The sequence below is a fragment of the Triturus cristatus genome, chromosome 7, assembly GCF_964204655.1.
Source record: "Triturus cristatus chromosome 7, aTriCri1.1, whole genome shotgun sequence".
In the NCBI taxonomy this organism is placed as follows: Eukaryota; Metazoa; Chordata; class Amphibia; order Caudata; family Salamandridae; genus Triturus; species Triturus cristatus.
This window is the reverse complement of record NC_140590.1, coordinates 1,517,290,333-1,517,311,717: the sequence shown is the minus strand read 5'-3', so window position 1 is coordinate 1,517,311,717 and position 21,385 is coordinate 1,517,290,333. Positions and strand designations below refer to the sequence as shown.

Genomic DNA, 21,385 nt, shown 5'->3' with positions numbered 1-21,385 from the left:
TTTAAAATCCCCATGATGTTGGAAGAAAAGGACGCAAATTTGGCGTGGATACCTTATGTGGTCAAAAAGTTAGAGGCCTAATCGCGAACTCCCCCAAATAACCAAAAAAGGACCCAGCACGGGGGGGGGGGGGGAAGGCCCAGCAGTCAAGGGGTTAGAAAGGAAACTTGCAACCTTGAAACACTAAGCTTGCATGGTGATTGTTGAATGCCCCGTTGCCTAAATACACCCAATCCACTTTTCAGTCCATCTTGTTACTTTATTCACAGCAAGCTAATCTCTCATGTAAATTGGGCTCCACTCAAGATCCATGCACATCGGTGACATTGCATAAGGCTATTGATACGGTGAACCCGGTGCTAAAACAGTTATTGAATCTGACCTTTTCCTTAGTCGAGATACCTAGATCTTGGAAAGTGGCAGTGATTAAGCCTCCACTAAAAAGGCCTTTGGCGGACACCTCTATGTTAGCCAATTTTAGACCCATTTTATTGCTCCCAGCACTAGGTGAAACCCTAAAGAAATTGACAGATACTCAACTGACCACCTACCTAGAAGATTCCCAGTCACTACGGGGCTTATTTATGAGCTCTTGCTACACTTTTACGCCGCTGTTGCATCACTTTTTGTGACACAGCAGCGGCGTAAATAATGCGCCACGTTGCGCCCTATTTACAAAGTGACTCATCTAGGCAGAAGCTTCACTTTGTTAATGCCTGCGCTACATTATACCCGCGTCCGGTATAATGAATGCAGGGTGGGCGTTCCCACATGAAAAAGCCTCGTAGGATGCTAACTGCGTCAAAACCTTACGCCTGCCTCATTGCAGGCGTAAGGGTGACGCAGTGCAATGGGAATAGTCTTACCCCATGCATTGTTGGAATTGCTTCATGCTTGTGACACAGCTCCAGCAATGTGTGACATTTGCGGCGACAGATACGTCAGGATTCCTGACGTATTTGTCATTCCTTGCGACATGGAGCACCATACATTAAATATTGTGCATCCATCGTGTTGCAAGGAGGGTGTAGTGAAAACTGTTGCATATTTGTTTTATCCCAGCAATGCAACCGTTTTCATAAATTAGGCCCTACATTTCTGTCAATCAGGTTTTAGACCCAGGCTCTCTACAGAATTGTCTCTGCTGGAAGTCTCAAACTATTAAGATGACTCCAGATTCTGGTAACAATGCCGTCCTGATTTTACTAGGTTTGTTAGCAGCGTTTGACACCATCTCTCATTTCTTACTGCTCCAACACCTTCTAGATATTGGCATTTCCAGTAAAGCATGGGCTTGGTTTAGTTTTTGACTGACAGAAAACAGTTAGCATCTATTGGTCAGTATGCCTCACAAGAAAGATCATTAGCATGTGATGTTCCATAGGGCTCCTCTCTTAGCCCTTCTTTATTCAATATTTGCCGGGCCCCTTTAATAGCCTTGATTGCAGCTTTTTGAATTATAACATCTAACATGTAACACTGACAATCAAGAGGAGGCAAATAATTTAATGGCCTTGGGAGTCAAAGCCTGGAATCAATTACCAGTCTCGCTTTGGTTACTAGAAAACAAAGCCCGTTTCAAAATGGCTCTCAAGACCTGGCTCTTTCAGATGCCGGACGTTTTGTGCCACTCCTTAATATAGCTAGATTCGGAGGCACCTCTTCACCCATTGTTCACTAGTTCGGCTAGCAGTTACCACTTAGTATTGGTGTTGATGGGCTAGCACCAGGACACTCCTGTTAAGTGATTGAGAGCTTTATAAATACCAGGGGCGGCTGGTGTATACGGGCGAGATGGGCGTCGCCCTACCACCCTGGGGGATTAAAAAAATGTGAGATCAAACACTGAGCAGCTAGAAAATATATGCAAATCCAGGTTTTTTTTAGGGGGTGGGGGAGGATGGCCCTTGGCTCTGCTGCACATGCTTTTGGCTGGGCGAACATTTCTTCGACCTTGAGCCAGAAAGCAGAGCAGTGACGACACACAGGAGGCAGGATCTGTGTATCACTGCCAAAATAGCTTTTGATTTGGGCGTTATTTGTAAAGCCCAGGGAGGAGTCAGAAGCTCCCCATTAATTCCAATGGCAGGGGGCAGGGCAGTCCCTCTTAGAGAATGACATAGTGGGGTGTGGCAGTGGCCTCTTCCACGAGGCTCAGCAACAGTTGCTTATTGGTGTGCTGGGGTCTGGAGGAGGAGTTGTCCAAATCCAGCATTTTCCAGTCTGCAGTCACGAGGAGCCACGCTCGAGAACGTTCCAGTGTAGGTGATAAAATGCTGCAGGACCATCGTCAGTGAAGTGTTTTCAGGTCAGTGTTTCTGTGTGGCATGTTCCAGACTGTACAGGTGCTTTATATTCCTGTAGGTGCATGCCTGTAATGTCGGTGAGTCTGTTTGGGGGCAATTGTACCTTTACGTTTTTGACACTGTTCTGTTTATTAATACACATCCGCAAACCTTTCCTGCCTGTTAGCAATTTCTTTTAATGTATTCCCTTGAATAAACTTTCCCTTTGTTAAGTCATTTTCCATCTCCAGGAGCACCGCCTGCACAGCGCGCGCAGGGCTTCCTGCAAGGAGAATCGTAAATAGAGATTAAAAAAAATAATTTTGGTGCCAGTGATAAAGCTGCGAAAGGGGCCACCAGGGGATGTGGTGGAGGGCGGGCGTTGGGTGCATGTGAAATAGGCCTGGATAACTTTACTGCCACCAAAGGAGTGCCTGCCTTAAAGTTAGTTAACCCATCCGCTCATATAAATTATTTACATTTCTGCTGGATTGATGCATCTGAGTAACTAACTTTAAGTTTTTCATTGACGCATCGCGCAGGCTTCGCCTGAAACTATAGATTATATTTTCGCATAATTTTGCGGCCAAGTGCATGATGATCATGATAATGATATTACACTTTAGAATTGACAGAGAAAGACGAAACCCAGTTACCCGACTGACCTCCTGCCCTGAGCCTCAGAGCCTGATGCGATGCCTCTCCTAGTCATAAAGTCCCGGATAGCCTTGTAGTATTAATTATGTTCAGCCCCCTCCCTCCCAGGGACCAGGCCCCGTGTGTCTTTTCAACCCTTACCCCCACCAGCAGACTGGCTGATCAAAACAAAACAGTGTGTACTGGGAATGCCTTTTTCACAATACATGGATTCCATTAACAGCAAGGCACTGTTGTGTAATGTAAAAAAAAAATCAGTTTCCAATGTACATTCTTTTCTTAGTTTGCAACGGCCGTGCGTTACTTTGGACGTGGTGACTTGTATTTACTGTGTCACACGCTGCGTAGCGACTTTGTTCAATGAACCCCAAATAGTCAAATTCCGTGTGAATGGTATTTATGTGCGTGGGGCAAACCCGCTCCGCCACCCCTGGAGAGGTGAAATGTTCCCTTTGGCTTCCACCCATTGCACCCCTTCTTCATGCAGAACCAATTCTGGGCAAATCATTTAATCTACCCGTGCCTATCAAAAAAACAAAAAAGAACATATCCTTGTGTAACAGAACTGCTCTGATATAAAGTGCTCTGATACCTTCAGGCCACGTTCAGTCTATATAAAATTGCAAACAAACCTGAGAACATTGTAAAAATATGTTTTGCATTAATAATTCAAATTAGTGATTATTTGTTTTTGATACTTTCTCAGTAACAGCTGCCTTAAATCATGTCACAGACTGGTGAACTCAAATGTCTGTACTATGTTCTAACAGCCTTTTGTCAATCTATGTAGCGCGCCAGATAGGTGCCCGGTGACGTCCTGCCTCGCTTGAGACATCACAGATCACTGAGGCCAGTGAAGAGCAGTGTGCAGATAAATCCCATTTGTACAGGAATGATGCCACCTCCAAGTACATAAACTCAGAATGGATGCCATTAATGCAATGCTAATGATGTGTGGATTATTCACTGACACCTGATAATGAAAACACACTATTGGTAATGGCCTGAAAATGGCTTACAGCCTATGTAAAGTGGTTTGATAAAAGCAGGGGTTTCCAAATGCAAGAAATACAATGCAAGCCATGTCTCAGGACATAAACAAAAACACCAGGCCTGGTCAGAGACGTTTTAAGACATGGGCAAATTGGGCTCAGCTCTGGCCCAAGGCCTCAGAATTTCATGGGTCCCCTTATGGAGCCAGCTCTGTTATCCAGAGATTCTTGCCCTGATGACATTGAATAATTTTTAAACAAACTGTCTTAAATATAATTTTCCTTCCATTTATTTTGAATGTAGGTGGTGCAAGAGGCTATCATAGATGTTTTTCAGAGAAATGCTGTGTTTGTTTTATGCTACATCAATATAAAAAGTTTCTTTTAGATCAAAACAGGACCTCACATATGAGAAACGTGAGTGTCACAGATTATTTGCAGAAATATTGGTGAGCATTATTGACGTCATAACTAGAATTTAACAATTGCTTTATTAACCTTCTTGCTTTCTCAAATATGCTTGAAAATGCACCATTTGCCTGCTCATTTTTCCAAATTTTCTTGGGGGCGTTGTACCTACCCCAAACCCCCCTTATGGTAGTCAAGCTCGCTCGCCACCGGCCTCTACTCAAAAACGTTTACGCCCTACCACTTTCAAATGTCACCAGCCGCCACTGATAAATACTATATTCAATTCAATACAATTCTATTCCGTAAAAGAGTCTAACACCTTTAAAGGCTTTACTTTATGGTGCTGTCAGTCTTGTTTGAAATTCTCGTAAGCACAACCAGGCCCATTGGGTTCAAAGGGCTTCAGCACCCCCCGTTTTGTGTCTCAGCCCGGGCTGAGACAGCTTCCCAGGCACACACACAGCCGCAGCCGAGTGCTTCACAGGTCTTTAAAGGACCATTTACTTGCTAACGAGGCTTTGTTGTGTTTTCACCCCTTCTTGGAGCCCCTGCATCTCCACTCTGCATATTGCTACAAGAATCAGCCCCCCCCCGAAATTTTGAGTAGACCCCCCCGAAATGTGGCTCTAGTTGCTCCTCTGAGCACGCCCATATCACAACCATCCGGTCCTCCGTAACATGACTTCCACTTGAGTCAAGATACACTTATAAAACCTCCTGTGAAAAAGCTACAACTTAATACCGCCAAACATCTTTGGCTGGGTAGGAGAAAAACAAACTACAGCCTACTCACAAAGTGGTTTAAGAAAAGATCCCCTAATACATGATCCCTGGCAGCACATGCAGCTAAAATATAGAACTATTTACTAGTGTCCATTAGACGGCTCAACTCCTCCAATTTACCTGAATGCTCCATGTGCTCGAGAAGTACTTCAATACTTGACCCCAATATTTCTCTGTCTTGATGCATTTGCACCACACTCAAATGACCATTTCCGAATAAGTACTTCTCATACTACGGAACTGCTTTTTTAGCAAACTCTTGGACCTCATCTCTGACCCTTGATATTCCTGATCAAATAACTTGGAATTTGTGATTCAGTGTCACTACAGGTTCACCCTAACCCCACTTATTAATTATATAGCAATATATGGGCCTGTTCCAATATGTATTTCATGAGTCCATTGTATTACAAACTGTATTAGTGTGAGTGAGTCATATGCCTCTGGGCTTATTTTGTGTGAATATAAAATAAAAAAAGAGATTTCCCACCACCCAATTCAACACCATCTGCCTCAAAGTTGGATTTATGGAGTGGGTGTTGCAACCTGCCATCCAAACCTGTGTGTGTTTGAGTGGTCTCTCTGGTGGACATCATACTGTAATTTTGGGTCCTCAACAGTAGCGGTTCCTCCTTTGCGGCAGGGAAGCATAGCCTCACCTGCGGCAAGAGCAACAGTAAACCAGCAATGACTAAATTAAAAAAAATGGTCTAATTACCCTTTTTAAGATGTGTGTGCACCGTGATACCTGCGAGTGTGGGGCGGGGGGGGGGGCGATTCCTGATGCATCAGGGATGACATGAAAAGTGTGGAGTGCGCATGTGGGATTGGCTGACTGTCTTGCAACGGCCAACCCGACATCGCCCTTCTGCCTACACTAATCCAGCAGCTGTGTTAACAGCCAGGAGATTGAAGACACAGGCCCCCAGTTGCAAAATGAGTGCAGGGTTAGCCTGCTCCAAACAATCCTGATGCGGCTCTTATGCTGTAAACACCATGAGAGTAGTTGCAGGATTGGTTAGGTTTGCGTTGACATGAGCCAGACAGAAGCCTCGGAGGTAGAGCAGTGCACGGATTCTTGGCAGAAAGACGATCGTGACCAGTTGGGAAGCCTGCACAGCGCAAGGTAAGATGGGAAAATTAAATTAAGTTACTATGTGTTGTGTTGTCTGTGTCAATGTGTGTGCACGCTGTGTTGAGTGGTCTGTGTTAGTATGTATATGTGCTGTGTTGACTGTGAGTGTGTGTGTGTTGTGTTAATCCCGGATAGTAGGTGTCTACTTTGTTCCTCTGCGTCAGTGTGTGCACAAGGCTCAGTTGAGCAGGATGTGTGTGTGTGTGTTAGTGTGTTGGTGCCAGTAATGACTCAAGGTGTTAAAATAGCACGAGGTTAAGGAGCATGAAAGGGTGAAATGCTAAACACGGTTATATGATAGAAGCACGCATGATTAAACCACACATGCCTCTATCACGCAGCCCAAACCACGAATGCGTCTTAACCACACATTCCTTTACCACGAAATTTACTGACATAGGCATGAATGGTAAAGGGGTATGTGTGGTTAAGGTCGCCGCTATGACGCACCCGCGCTGTCCCTTAAACAACCCCAACCCCTTCCACTGCCCTAAAACTTACCCCGACCCCCCAAGCGTGCGTGGTTATGGCTTATGCGTGGTTATGGCTTATGCGTGGTTATGGCTTATGCGTGGTCAAGCTTGCGTAGTCTGGGTCAGACCACGGTGTTCCAACTGTTTCCCACTAAATATGCTTTAGCTATTACCCGACTCGTAACATGCAGGCCAGAGTAAATAAAGCATTTTACTCACTGAGCCATCCTGCAGTTGCACAATCAGTATTGGGAAGATGCCTTGCAAATGCATTTTTGAAAAGGAATGCTGTTGCTTCTCTCCCACTCCTCTGCAATAGTGTCACATCCCACCCCATCCTGTCATTTTATTAGGCCTGCCTACTTCTACTAACTTTCTTCCGAGCACTATACTCAAGCAATGCTTTCACTGAGGGAGGTGAGAGGTGTCTACTGACTTCCTCGTTCGCTTCTCAAACGCCTTCAAGGGACTATTGACCTTACTGAGATCATGCATCATCAGCTGTCAATCTGACGCAAAAGGGACTTTTCACACAGAGGGGGAGATTGACAAAACCTCCATTCAACGCAACGCAGCCCCCAGCGAGGCTGCATTGCACGGCAGGAAGGGAGGAACAGAGCGCCATAGCTTCAAAGATATGGCTTTCCCCTCCCCTTTCTCTTACGCCGGTGCTAATTACAGCTGCCGTGCGCCACGCACACACCTTAGCTCCATAGCGCTTGGGTGAGTGAGTCTAGCATAGGTTTTGTACAGGAAGGGTACCCTTCCTGTACAAAATACCATTTCTAGACAAGATACAAAGCTTTTCCCACTTTGTATGCGTGGTGCACAGTGCAGCACGCATGCAGAGTCGGAAAAGGAATGAGAAATGAAAGCATTTCTCGTTCCTTGCATGTACTTTAAAAGGGTGCCGTTTTCTCACGCTAAACCCAGTCTATTTTATTTAGTAAATTGGGTTTAGCGTGAGAAACCTTGGCTGGTTGCATGAGAACACCCATTCTCCACTCTTGGTACACTCCCATGGCGCTAAGTAATGTAAAGCAGCAACATGTGTTGCTTTGCATTACTTTTCCATTATTTCCACAGTAAACAAGTTCAGCGCGGGAAAGTGAATGGGAAAAAAAGATTGAGCAGATTTGCATCACTTTTTTGATGCAAACACGGCGCAAAATCTTCGTAAATCTCCCCCTGATTGTCCGTTCCAAGTGGAGCACGCTGCCACCTAAAGTGCTTTCATCTCTGTCAGAAGTGAAGGCACGCATTTTCCTGCAGACTAATGATGCATATTCATTCATTCATAGACCTTTATTCGATATATAAAAATACCATAAAAGCAACCAAATTTATCAAAGCCGGTTACAGGTACAAGTTAAAAATGTATAAATTCCCTCTTTTTTCAAACCATATGATACAATTTCCATCTGACCGTTAAAAAAAAAAAAAACCCTTGTCACGTATCCACCCATTTCATCTCTAGTTATGAGGATCATTCGTAAAACAATAGGTAATTATAACAGAGAAGCTACAGGTTACCATTACCCCTTGTGTTCCTTAGTCTAAATGCAGCCCTTAACCCCTTCGATGCTCATGACGGAACGGTTCCGTCATGAGCATCGGTTGAGCTGTGCTCATGACGGAACCGTTCCGTCATGACCACGCCCGCGCTAGAACCCTTCAGCACCGCGGGGGAATCCGCGCAGCGCTGAAGGGGTTAAAAAGTTTACACTACAAAACAGTGTAAGAGTATCTGGGGCCAGTTTTAAAAAGAACAGTGCCACTCATGCCTGTTTAAATCTGGCTTTCTTTAGAATTCCCTTCAAGAAGAATCTCCTAGGGTAAGAGAAAAAAGGGCATAATAAAATGAAATGAAGGGTGTCCTGAGGAGATCTATTATCGCAGCCACAGGGCCCCTTCATTTCTATGGAAGGTGTGAACCCTGCCGGTTCCGCCAACACATGATGCAAGAGATTCAACCTGAAACGAGTCATTAAAAATCTGTTGTGTGCACTGTTTATGCAAGACAGGTATGGTTCAATGCCTCTGACAGACCTAACTACTAGGTGTTCCCTGACCCACTGCTTGGCCAGCCCTGTGTTTTCTCTGAGCGTTAATGCACGTTTAAAAAACTGGTCCTTAACCAAAGCCTTATCTTTCATACCCACTTTAGAAGGGTTGGCAAATAGGTCTGCAGAACCAATTTTTTCAAGAGTCTCCTTCACATATTTAAGCCAGGGAATTTTTAGCCCGTGGTCCAGTGAAAGGCAATCTTCTATAACCTGCCTACTAAAAGCCGCCTCCTCGTTTGCCCAGATCTTTATCCAACAGACTAAAGGTTTGACTGCCATACTGTCGCTGATGTATCGGGCACCCAGTTCTTCATGCACGATGTGGGCTGGCGTGCTTTGAGGTACATTTAACAGACGCCTAAAATGTGTTTTCTTCAATTTGCATCTGTGTAGCCTGGGTAAAGCCCCACACCTCGCTTCCATACAGAGCTTTAGCACAACACATAGCACTATATAATCTTCAGGGGACCAGCGACCTAACCTGTGCACAAAGCTCATTATGGATCCAGTACAGCTGGTCATTACCCGACGCTTATCCTCAATTAGATATTTAAAAATTAGTTGATGATCAAATAAAATCCCCAGATATGAAAAGGACTGTACCTTTCCTAGATGATGCGATCCAATTGTATACTTATAAGATTTGCTTGTTTTTTTACCCACCTCCATTACATATGAATTGCAAGGTTGGGCGATAAGTCCAAATTCTCCATAAATGACACGAACCCATCAATTAAAACCGGCAAACCTTTAGGGGTACGGGCTAAGAGTACCGCGTCATCTGCATAAAGCAGAACCGGGATTCCCCGAGTACCTATCCTAGGGGTATCCACCTGCAGCATGCTTAATTCGCGGTCAAGACTGTTTATATATGGTGTGAACAAAAAGGGAGCTAATATGCAACCCTGTCTGACCCCACTGGAACTCGGGAAGGGTTCTGTTATATTCCCCACCTGACTATGTGCATATTATCCAGTAAGGAATATGAATACATTATTTAAACTAACCCATAGAAGAGAAATATTGCATTCCAATGTGCTGAGTTATTGAATTTGAACCTGTTCCTAACTTCGTTTTAATTAATAATCCCCTTTCAGTAAATCTATTACGGCGGCTAATTTATTTTTTATCATAATAACATCTAACAACTGTAGGGACTTCTGCAGAACGTGTCTTTGTAGTTCGGCAACTGCTCGAGGAAATTAATTAAATTTTTTTAAAGAACTTCGTGCACACAGACTGTGATCACATCACCTTATAACAGATGGTTGCAGCCACTCAGCATTAGGTGTGTTGCATAGAAAAAAAGATATTGGTAGTTCATCCATGCATTTCTTTGTGTCAGCTGAATAAGGTAGCTCACTGTGACATGTAATGGGTCTTGCAATGCTTGTCTGGTCGTAGTTGAGCTTGCTCACTTCACTCACTTCCTGTGTAAAACTCAGCCCCAACTTTTATGCCTTACCACTTTTTGAAATGTCGCCAGCCGCCACTGGTCCTCAAACCTACTGCCTAATCCGTGCATCTTGTCAGCGGCTTAGCATGGGTTTGCCAGTACCTGGTGCAAAATTACGCAGTGCAATTTGCATCCCCAATTTTGCACCCCTTAGAATGTTGCGCCGAGGACAACCACCCCTGTGCCTCCCCCCCCGCCCCCAGTTGCTTGGGATGTCCTTGTCATTTGCACGCTAGAGCAGCTGGCTGGCACCATAGACTAACTAGCATTGGCAAAGTCAGTAGTTCTGGCTCTCGCTGCTAACTTCTGGCTTGGTCCATGCATGTTTTCTTTTCTAGCGTTTTTTGTAGACTTTATTTTTGAGGCGCTGCCGGGCCCTGGCCTATATATTTTTTTTTCATATGGACAAAAGTAACATTACTTTTTGGGTAATACAAAGCATACATTGCCATAGTATTCCCTGGCCCTGAATGGAAATATTTTGGGTGAGGAGATGCTTCTTCTGAAAGAGAAGAATGCCCTGAGTCACAGTGAAATTAGCAAATAAATGAAGTAGGCTGACCCAAACCGTATGCTTTAATGGGCGAAAGAAAACGTGGATTTCATAATAAACCTGTGGATGAAGGAAGATGGCAGAAAGTCCTCTACTAATCAGTAGTTAATATCTATAAATTAAGAAGGTCCTAGTTAACGCCAGAAATAAAACGTTCCCTTGAGTAGAGGAGTGAAATGAGAGTTGTAACAGATTTACAATTGTTCAGGGAAGCTTACACTGCCATGTAGTGGAAAAGTCTTGTAATATTCGTTTATGTCTCGGAATTTGTGAGTTTCTGTCGGAGGCAAAGAAGAGCACAGAATGAATGCTTAATTGTGGGACAGAACTAAACACATTACACTGACACACTCATACAGGCCAACGGGCCCGATTCAGGCGCGAGACCCCGTTGTCTCAAACCCCAAACTGCTTTATTTTAGCTGTCTCCCGCCTAAAATTGACTCTGCTTCAATGTAAAGTAAAAGGAGAAACAATACGTTTCCCCAATTCTTTTCCAAAACCAAAATGTTGGCATGTATGTATGCACATTAAAAGTTAAATGAATGACTCTTGTACATCTGGAGATATTCATTCACGTCCCCGTTAGGTCTGAGAGCGAATAAAGAGTATTTTGTACATTTCTTGCCGAAATTTGTTAACGAAGGGCAATCTATCTCTTCATAAAAACAGTCCTCTTGAATTCAATGGGTCCACTGGGAAAGCATGCGTAGAGACATATTCTGCATAGGTGGGAATTTAAAAGGAAAGCAGGAGAGCAGAAGGAAAGCACGGGTGACGATGTAGGAGCAGCATGCATATTTCGGACTTAGCAGAACAGAGTTACACTCGGTCAAAGTGTAATGCATTCTAACATTGTAACAGTGAAGGATAAAGTTTGGATGAACAAGGGAGGCGTGGTTGAAGGATAGGCATATTTGACGTGAACTGGAAATAAAAATGGCGGAATACACCAAAATAAAAATATTACAATAAACTCGGGTAAAGAGGAGCCAACCAAATGCTTACGGTCTGGTAGTCCTAGAATTGCTGCACATTGAGGACTACATGTTTATGCTTGTAATCTCAGATGGGCTGCACAACAGGGATTACCGGTCTCTTCCCTCTTCAGGATTACCAGTAAAGCGGTAACTTCATTGCTCAGGCAGTTTTCTTGGGGACACCAGAAACTCTACCTGCTTAAAGCAGCCAAAACCTTCTAGTGAAAAATCAGCCGCTAAAGATGAATAACCATGGACATTTGAGGGGTAAAACTGATTCCCATAGTTATTCCTCATTTCTCAGAGGGGTTACAGAGTCCAACTTGTAATGGTGCAATTTTTCCAAACACTAGGGCCCTCATTTATGCTGATTTGGCATGGGACAGCCAGCAAGTCACCTTGCTGTGCTGCCCTATGCTAAAGTGAAAGGACAGGAATGCACCGTATTTATCCAATACGGTGCATTTATGTCCTTTCTCCCTACATCGGCACAGTTTCTGCAGCCTATAATCAGTGCAGCTAACCTTGCACCATGTTGCAAGGATGCCTGTGTTGTTGGCATGATTGTTTTTGGGCAGGAAGTAGTACCTTCCTGCGCAAACAATCCTCTGAGGCATTTTCCTCTTTCTATCTGTGCCGCAGAATGCAGTAAACATTCTGGAAAAAAACAAGGAGAAATAGAGATATTTCCGCTCACTGTGCCTCAACTCACAAAGCATAAGATTTTGATGCATAACAAGTCCTTCTAAATCTGGGAATGCGTCAAAAACCATGTAAGTTTAATGGGAACACCCACAACAAACTCCCATGGAACACCTCCCTTGCGCAGAGGAAGGTGACACTGCAATTTGCGCTGTGTTGCCTTACTCAAGATTTATGAGGCCACACAAGGTGGCTTTAAGTGGCTTCATAAATCTGACTTTGAGCCTTGTGTCATGCATGTACCGGCTTGCGTGGTGGAAACGTGACACAAGGCTCTCATAAATATGCCCCTAGCATTACTGTAATGACATTTAACTCTTGGCCGAAATTACTGTCCCCGCACAGACCTCTCATAATGGGTGTCCAAAATGTTTCTAGCAATAACAGAAATATCTACATGGAGTTAGGTCATTTTGTGCAATTCTGCAAGACGAATAATTACAACAAGGTTTAGTGAATTTTGGAACTTATCATGATAAATTTGTAATGAATGCCTACAGTGATGTAAATTCCAAGAAACCACTATGTAGTATAAGTATATACAGCTGGGTAATATTAATAGCTTATGTTCAGCGCGTATTGGCATTTATGTTCAAGCAACAAGTGACTAGGACATTTTATGTACAGAAGCAAGAATACTCAACTCATGGGAGGAATGGTCACAATTATTTGTGAAGTTGGATCCGAAAAATGAAGAAGATATTTCGATTGTGATGGCAATGAGCTATCCAGTGCTTAATTTCAGGGGCGTAGCTAGGCCCCTGGGTGCCTGTGGCGGTCCCTGTGTTTTTGCCACCCCACAGCAGCATAGAAGAGTGGGGGAATGCTGGCGAGATTCGGCCCATTTTGCCCGCAATGGATGCTTTATGAAGGTGAGGGGGTTGATTGCCTCCCTGAGAGGACAGGCAAGAGCAGGCCACCGCCCCCAAAACTTGTGGACCACACCCCGACCCCCCTTTGCTACGCCAGTTCTTAATTTGCAAATGATTGAGTGCCCGTGCCCAAATCTCTGTCCAGAAGCAGGGGCTGGTGCAATTAATGCTGCATAGTCTTAAATCCCGCTCATACCTTTTCAATCCACTACCAGACACTCACTGCTTTTTCCTCACTCTCTCAGGTCACTGCTCTGTCTCTTTGTGACACTTCTTCCCTCCTTCTCTCACACCGACTTTCCGATTTGTGTGTTTTTCCCCTCTCTTGATCTCGGCAAATGTCTGAGGGTAACAAATAAGTGCCAGTCCTCAAAAATAAGTGGTGGTGCCACCGGCTCAAATTTAGCACGGCCAACCAGAAAACATGCTTAAGATGTTCCCTGTAATGGGCGAGTTAGACTGAGTATGGACTTGATTCACTTACATACCCACATTCACATAAAACGTTATCTTTTTTTCGGTACTAAGTGGATACTAGCAATTGTTAGGAATGAGTGGTTTCAACATCTGATTTATTTGCGATCCATCATCAGGTGCCACTGCACTGGAGCTCCCGCATTATTTATGGAATTCATAATTATATTTGTCTCTTTTCATTTGAACAAAATGTCCTTTAGGACGCCTCCACTCTCGCAGTATTCTAAAAACTCAAGCACGAATTTTCGTAGAATTTGGAATTAATAGTATTCTTCCAGGATAATATCCTGTATATGGCCCTCCAGCATGGACATATGCAAATGCAGGTGGGCAGAAGAATTGGAATTTCGTAGCAGTGAAGGACGGGCCGTGGAGCATTAGACATGCGAGACCGCCTTTCAAATGCGACTTTTAAGGCAAGACATTAGAGGAAATGTAACCTCAAAAGAAAAACTGACACAATTAAGGGACCTCCATCCCCTCAAGGTGAAGGGTGATGTGTATGTTTTGGGGGATTGGGAACATTCTACTAAAAAGTGCCCAGAATTATACTAAGGGAATACATCCCATGAAGTAACTGGTGAAAAAGTTACAATGTAGGTGGTGGTGTGATCAAAGCTAAAGAATGTTTGACAGTTTCAAGGATGTGATGTGTATAGTACCACCTTTTAAAGGGGTTCAGTCAAATGGCTGGGAGCCTCATAACAACAGATACAAGTAGTGTAGTTAGGAGGCAATGCTGGCAGAGTGATGAGCTAACAGGAAGATGCCTTCGGGCTAAGTAGCGCGATTACAAGTTTCCATTCATTCATTCAAGAATGTGACTGCTTTTACTTCTAGGTCTTCAACACTGGTCGAGGAAATGCATGTCATTCCAGACAGGGACAAGTTAAATGAATAAGTTTCATTGAACATTTCAGGCTTTTTTTTTGCACGGAAGTGAGATTTGGTAGCCTGGTGACCAAGAAGAATGGAAAACTCTTCACAAGAAGTGACTTGATAAGAGGTTTATTAGGGTTGAACGAATGTGAACACCACCACAGAAAGCCAAAAAAGAGTTGTATATGTTAACGTTTTCTTTGTGTTGGCCATGCCAGTAGAGGAGCATGTTGATGAAAAATTGGATTAGTGTTTTGTGGTGCACAGTACCAAAGAGATGGAAGGAGAAAGCTGGAAGGATGACAAGCTGGAAGGGATAGAAGGGATAGAAAGTGTAAAAATATTTGGAGTCAAAGGGTACATCCAGGAAGGGTAGCCTTACACAGCATGTTTGATTAATTTTGTGCTGTGAGAAAAGACTTAACTAGTGGTGTTTTACAAGGAAAAGGAAGGTAATTCCTCTTAGTGAATTGAGAGAATACGTTTGCAGACTATGTCTTGGGTGTTAATTGGGAATCTATCATACTAAACTTAGGAGTAGGCAGTTTGGTGGCCAGGAATGAGTCCTCAAATTGACCCAGTTGTACAGCAGTGCATAATTTGAGCTGGTAGTTTCTGGTGCTCGGCACTGGCACTTAATTGTCACTATAAATTAAAAAAAGACTAATACATGCCACCAAACCATTCATTTAACTCTGGGTAGCCTGGGATAGTGTGAGTTGTAGGAGTGTGATGGTCGTTTTGGCAGCGTCATTGGCAGCACTGGCAGGGGCAATGGGTGGTACAAGCTGCAGTGGTCTCCTGTCTAGAGACCCGGCACTTATATTTATACAAATTAAGCACTGTTCTATAGAATTCTCGCAGGAGGCAAATAAGGCGTATTGTGCTCTTTAGCCACCTTTGGAAACAATTAATTGTTGAGCATGTCTTAGGATTGTGTAAAATATCAAGAATAACTCCCAAATGCAGGTTTCAAGGTGAAGATGTATGCAGTTTATTGTAGAGGAAAAGAGATCCCATCCACCAAGTCCTATCTGTCAGGTACAACTGACCATAACCCCACCAGTGTATTCTATCACCATGGAGCTATTCCAACAATAGCAATTGCACAGTACATTTCCCTTAAAGTGATACTACAGATATTTACAAAGTGAATACATAAATATACCATGCACATTACTACACATCTTCCTCCTTCTTAATGAAATGATACCTAAGAAAATAAAAAGTTAAGCTCTAACGTAATCATTGAATTTAGAGGGAAGCTTCACAATCCTTTTACTCTTTTCTCTCAAAAGAGTAGAACGTGAGTCATCGCCTAAAGTAACAATGGATTTGCTTATATTCTTGTTTTCTCCTTTTTATTACAACCACCACTCTATTCAGATTCCAAATCCTAGAATCTTCAATCTTGATTGCATTGGAGAAAACCTTTTTTACTATGTGAACCATTTTAAACAATTCAGAAGACTGCCGTACAGGAGGTGCCCTAATCATTACAAAGTCACCTACATTGACAGTCTTCTTTACAGCTTTCTTGTTGTCAAACCACTTCTTGCGATCATTGATTTTGTCTTCCTCACGCTTTCTCCATGAATTAGAACAAAAACCAACCGTGTTACTCTTCCCTACCTTTTCATTCACCCAGAAAGGCGTGACACAGGTATTTGGATGTCTGTTTTTTAAAAGAAGGAAAGGTGTGTGCCCAGTGGTTGCATGAGGTGTAACTCTATACATTTCTATGACCTTATGCACGCCCTCCTTCCAATCTAGAATATTCTGTTTAGATAAGGATATTGATTCTTTAAGGACTCGCACAAACCTTTCCACCATCCCATTGCACTCTGGGTGGTATAAAGAACAACGTTTGTTTGATGGCACAAATCTCTAGAAAATCACCCATTTCCTTGGAGACAAATTGCACTCCATTATCTGTAAGGAGATAACCTGGGAAACCTTCTCTGTTGAACACCTCTTTGAGGAAAGTTATGACGTGTTTGGAGTCAATGCTTTTAGTGATTTTTATTTCAGGCCAGCGTGAAAATAGGTCAATCAGGACAAATATATAGACCTCACCATCTTTACATTTGACCGGCCCCAAAATATCCAGAGCTAATTCCTCCCAAGGTGCATTAGGTCTATCCCTTATAACCATAGGTTGTACTCTTGGTTTAAAACATTTCTCGCTAAGCGTGCAGGGTATGCACTCTCGCACCAATCTCTCAATGTCTAGATCCATCCCAGCCCACCAATAATTGAGCCTAATGCTTTCTTTAGTTTTAGGAAATGCCTTGGTGCCCTTGATGAGCTAAGGTGATTAACTCTTCCCGCAGACACTTCAGAGGAATCAATCTTGTGCCGCGGAACACCAATCCGTCAGACAAAGACAACTCATCCCTCACATTCCAGTACTTTTCAGAGACACCTAGACCTTTCTTTACCCATCCATTTCTAATAAAGGAGGACAACTCTACCAACTCGTTATCAACCTTACATTCTTCTCTCCACTTATCCTCTTTTATGCTACTACACTCAATGGCACACGCCCAATCCAACGGATCTTTTTCTTCTAGGCCGTCACCAGCATCGTCTTCGTCTTGTTTAGCCAGCCTGGACAAAGCATCAGCAGTATAATTACGCACTCCCGGCAAGTATTCTACTTTAAAATTGTAACCTTGTAAGTCCACAATCCATCTTGAAATTCTACTAGAAATAGCATCAGTTCCTTTTTTGTTGAATACCTCAACTAAGGGTTTATGGTCAGTGCAGACTACACACTCAATGCCCCACAAAAAGGTATTTAGTTTCTTCATAGCCCAATGAACAGCTAACGCTTCCTTCTCTTATCACTGAGTACCGAGATTCAGCACCCCTGAGACTCCTTGAAAGAAAAAGAATAACTTCGGTCTTTCCCCCACTTTCTTGTTGTAGTACAGCACCCAGACCTTTCATGCTTGCATCTGTCACTAATACCTACTTGGCTGCAGGGTCAAAACTCCCTAATCTGGGAGTCTCCTTTAAGTACCCCTTAATCTTGGCAAATTCTGCTTCACAATCCTTGTTCCAAACAAATTCCACACCTTTGCAAAGAAGAGTGCGCATATGTACACACTTCTCAGCAAAGCCTTTGACAAACTTGCTGTAATACTCAGCCATCCCCAAAAATTTAATTAGCTCCTTTTTATTTTTAGGTGACGCCAAGTTCTCTATAGATTTCACTAAGTCACTCTTGGGTTGTATACCCTTACCAGATATGGTGTGTCCCAAGTAGTCGATCGATGGCCTCCTAAACTTGCATTTGTCAATCCTGACGGTGAGATTGTGTACACTAAATCTTTGCAACACCTCCTTAACTCTCAAATCATGCTCCACCTCATCTTTACCAAAAATTAAAACGTCATCTTGGTAGATTTTGACACCTTTTTGATCCTTCAGAACCCGCTCCAGAGCCCTCTGGAAAACTGAAGCTGCGGATACAAGACCGAAAGGTAGACGCCTGAATCTGAATGTTCCAAAAGGTGTGATAAACGAGGTGTAGTCCTTAGACTTCTCCTCTAATTTAATTTGGTGGTAAGCCGACTTAAGGTCGACTGTGGAAAATACTTTTGCTCCTTTTAACAGCATGAGCATGTCAGAAATCTTTGGGAGCGGATACCTGTCGATGACTACCTGTTTATTAAGTTCTCTGAGGTCAATGCATAAACGGAGACTTCCGTCCGATTTGCGGGCAGCTACCACCGGAGCCAACCACTGTGTTCCTTCTACCTCCTCTATTACGCCTTCGGACTTTAATTTCTCCAGTTGATTTTTCATCTGTTCTCTGACAGACAAAGGCACGCCCCTCACCTTGCTTGTATAAGGAACAGCACCAGGTTTTAATTTGATTTTATGTATGTAGTTATTCAGACAACCTAATTCACTCTTGAAAACATTCGGAAAAAGAGTTTTTCAATTTCAATTCATATTCCTCCCCTCCCAATTGCAAATCAACTTTGTTTATGTTAAAGTTGTCTTTTAACAAAATAGGTGGATCACTTTTGGGGTCCAACATCACCCCAAGATCGTTCTGATATGACCAACTCAACAAACTGTCTCCTTTATGAGAAACATAGACTTTCCCAGATATATACCTTCCTTTGTATTCAATCAGGCCATTAAAGTACCCCATTGATTTTATTGGTTCTCCCCCATACGTATATGGATTTATATCTGCTTTTAATAATTTAGTTTTGCCTATTAAGTGATGCTCATAAAACTTTTTGGACACAATTGTAATCTTCGCACCAGAATCAAAGAGAACACCAGTCGTACAATGCTCCCCAACAATTTCATCTATGGGACCTTTCTTTTTATCATCAGAAACTTGAGACACCACTTGTTCACAAGCAAACTCAGAGTTAGAGTCACTATCGCTCCCATCATCCTTGCATATCATATTAACCTTCGATCCATTTTTTAAAAATTTACACGAGGATGAAAAGTGCCCAATCCTTTGGCAATTATTGCACTTCGCCTTGAAGGCCGGACACCTCTTATCGTTAGCTAGGTGGTTGGGACTCCCACATCTATAGCATTTAAATTTCACATTGTGCTCTTTAGATGCAAACAAGGATTTATTATCAAAATTAAAGCTTTTAGGTTTCTTGTCGTTCTTGTCTTTGTAACTCACATTTTCTTTCCCTTGTACCTTAACCACTTGAACTTTCTCCCCTTTAGACTCATTTTTGGTTATGACCTCTACACATTTAACAGAGTGTTCAATTTGTTTAGCAATGACTAGAACTTCATCAAGGGCAGGGTCGTCTTTCTGCCATATATCGTCCCTCACCTTTTGTACATTGCACCCTAACATGAACTGATCTCTTATTCTCTCTTCTAAAAGGCCTCCGAATTTGCAAGACGATCCCAATTTTCTGAGGGCCGTGACGTAATTCTCAACTGATTCCCCCTCATTTTGTGTTTGTCTGCCAAAATGATAACGCTCGGGAATGGTGCTGACCTTAGGTAGGTAATGACGATCTAGTATGAGAATACAGATCTGATACTCATTAAGGCCAGGGTCAACTATGTCCGGTAAATGATCAAAAACTTCTTGACCTTCCGACCCTAGGCAATGGAGAAGTAAGGCTGTTCTTCTTTCTGCACTTAAATTAGTACCACAAACTTTGGCATACCTCTCAAAAACTTTCTTCCATTTCTGCCACTTAATTGGTGGATCACCAGGATTAGAAAGGAAGAAAGGAGGGGTAGTCACGTTCTGCATAATGAATTACTCAAAGAGGAAGTAAATCTAAACAAACAGTTACTGGATCTGAATCAAGAAAACGTAACCCTATAAGAGATATATCTCTATGAACACCTTCTTCTCTTTTTTTTTTTTTTTTTAAAAAACAAAAAATTGTATCAATGTTTCACGTCCATGTACTATCTTACCAAGAAATCAGAGAAAATCAGAAACATTGGTTGCGTTATAACTGGTAAAATGAAGAAAATAAGAGAAATAGCTATCATGTACTATGCTTCGGAAAAGCACACAACTGCATGTTCTTCAAAAAGACACCAGATGTCACTGTTGCATGTAGACTGTCCACGAAGAAGAAGAAAAAAAATATATATATATATTACTGACAGTACCTCTGCTTATGTTTGAGTTCGTTTGCAGTACAGCAAAACTTGAGTAGCTCCGTGAAGGTGTAGAATGTGCCTTTGAAGCTTAGAAATATCACCGTTATTTGTTGACTCCTTCCCCTTTCCTTTTCACAGCATATCCCTCACGTAATGACAAGCACAAAAAAAAAACATGGCCGTGTGAACGAGAGAATGACGTGAAGGCGTCAGACGGCTATGGGAAGCAGCGCTGGACAAACAAAGGAAGAAAGGAGACTATTCCACTACGAACGAAGCAGTGCAGGAGATCGTAGCACGGAGGGAATTCTTGTCGTCACAAGGTAAGAACCCAGCCTCCACGAGGATTACCCTTTTCCACGAGCCTGCATTCATGCCACAACACCTTGCAAATGCGTTGCGAGGCAAAACTCAGCCGTTGCCTCGCTGCGCGCGAGGGTGCACTTTAAGCCGTTGCCTCGCTGCGCGCGAGGGTGCACTTTAAAAGGTAGTCCCTTCAACCAACGCCGTGATGTGAAATATTGTCGTTCCTTGCCACGAATAAAGTTTGACAAAAAAAACGCAGGTTTAAAGGCACAAAGCAAAAACAAAATGCGTGCAGTGCAACAATCCTTCAGGCTTGGGTAACTAGGAGAAAAGCGCCAGTCATCAGATCAGCTGTGATGTGAAATATTGTTGTAGAGACGCTTCCGCTTTTTATTTTGTTACGAATAGAGCTTGACAAAACACGCAGGTTTAAAAGCACACTGCAAATCCAAAAAGAACAGTGCAACGATCTTTCAGGCTTGAAAACCCCAGTTTTCAGATAATAGATTGCAAGTCAACTCAAACAGGAAACGACACCTCTCAGACTTTAGAGCTACATCGCACAGTAGCCAAACAGCATGTATACAGCAATGCCAACAAGTCACAAAAACGTGAGGAATAGCGCAGGGTCTCACTTAAGGTGTAGTTGAGAAACTCAGTTGAGTGAATCCTTACTTTGATGAAAAAAAAACAAAGTTTCCAGGATTAACAGTCTGATCAATAAAAAAAAATG

At 42.9% G+C, this 21,385-nt stretch overlaps 1 long non-coding RNA gene across 1 annotated transcript in view; it reads left to right on the top strand.

Annotated features, from left to right (window-relative positions):
- Positions 1 to 21,385, top strand: part of LOC146812274 (uncharacterized) — a 219,121-nt gene that overhangs the window by 174,295 nt on the left and 23,441 nt on the right. Inside the window, exon 4 of the long non-coding RNA XR_014965887.1 lies at positions 20,485 to 20,669. This is a non-coding gene — a long non-coding RNA (uncharacterized LOC146812274). The remainder of the gene's footprint in view (positions 1 to 20,484; positions 20,670 to 21,385) is intronic.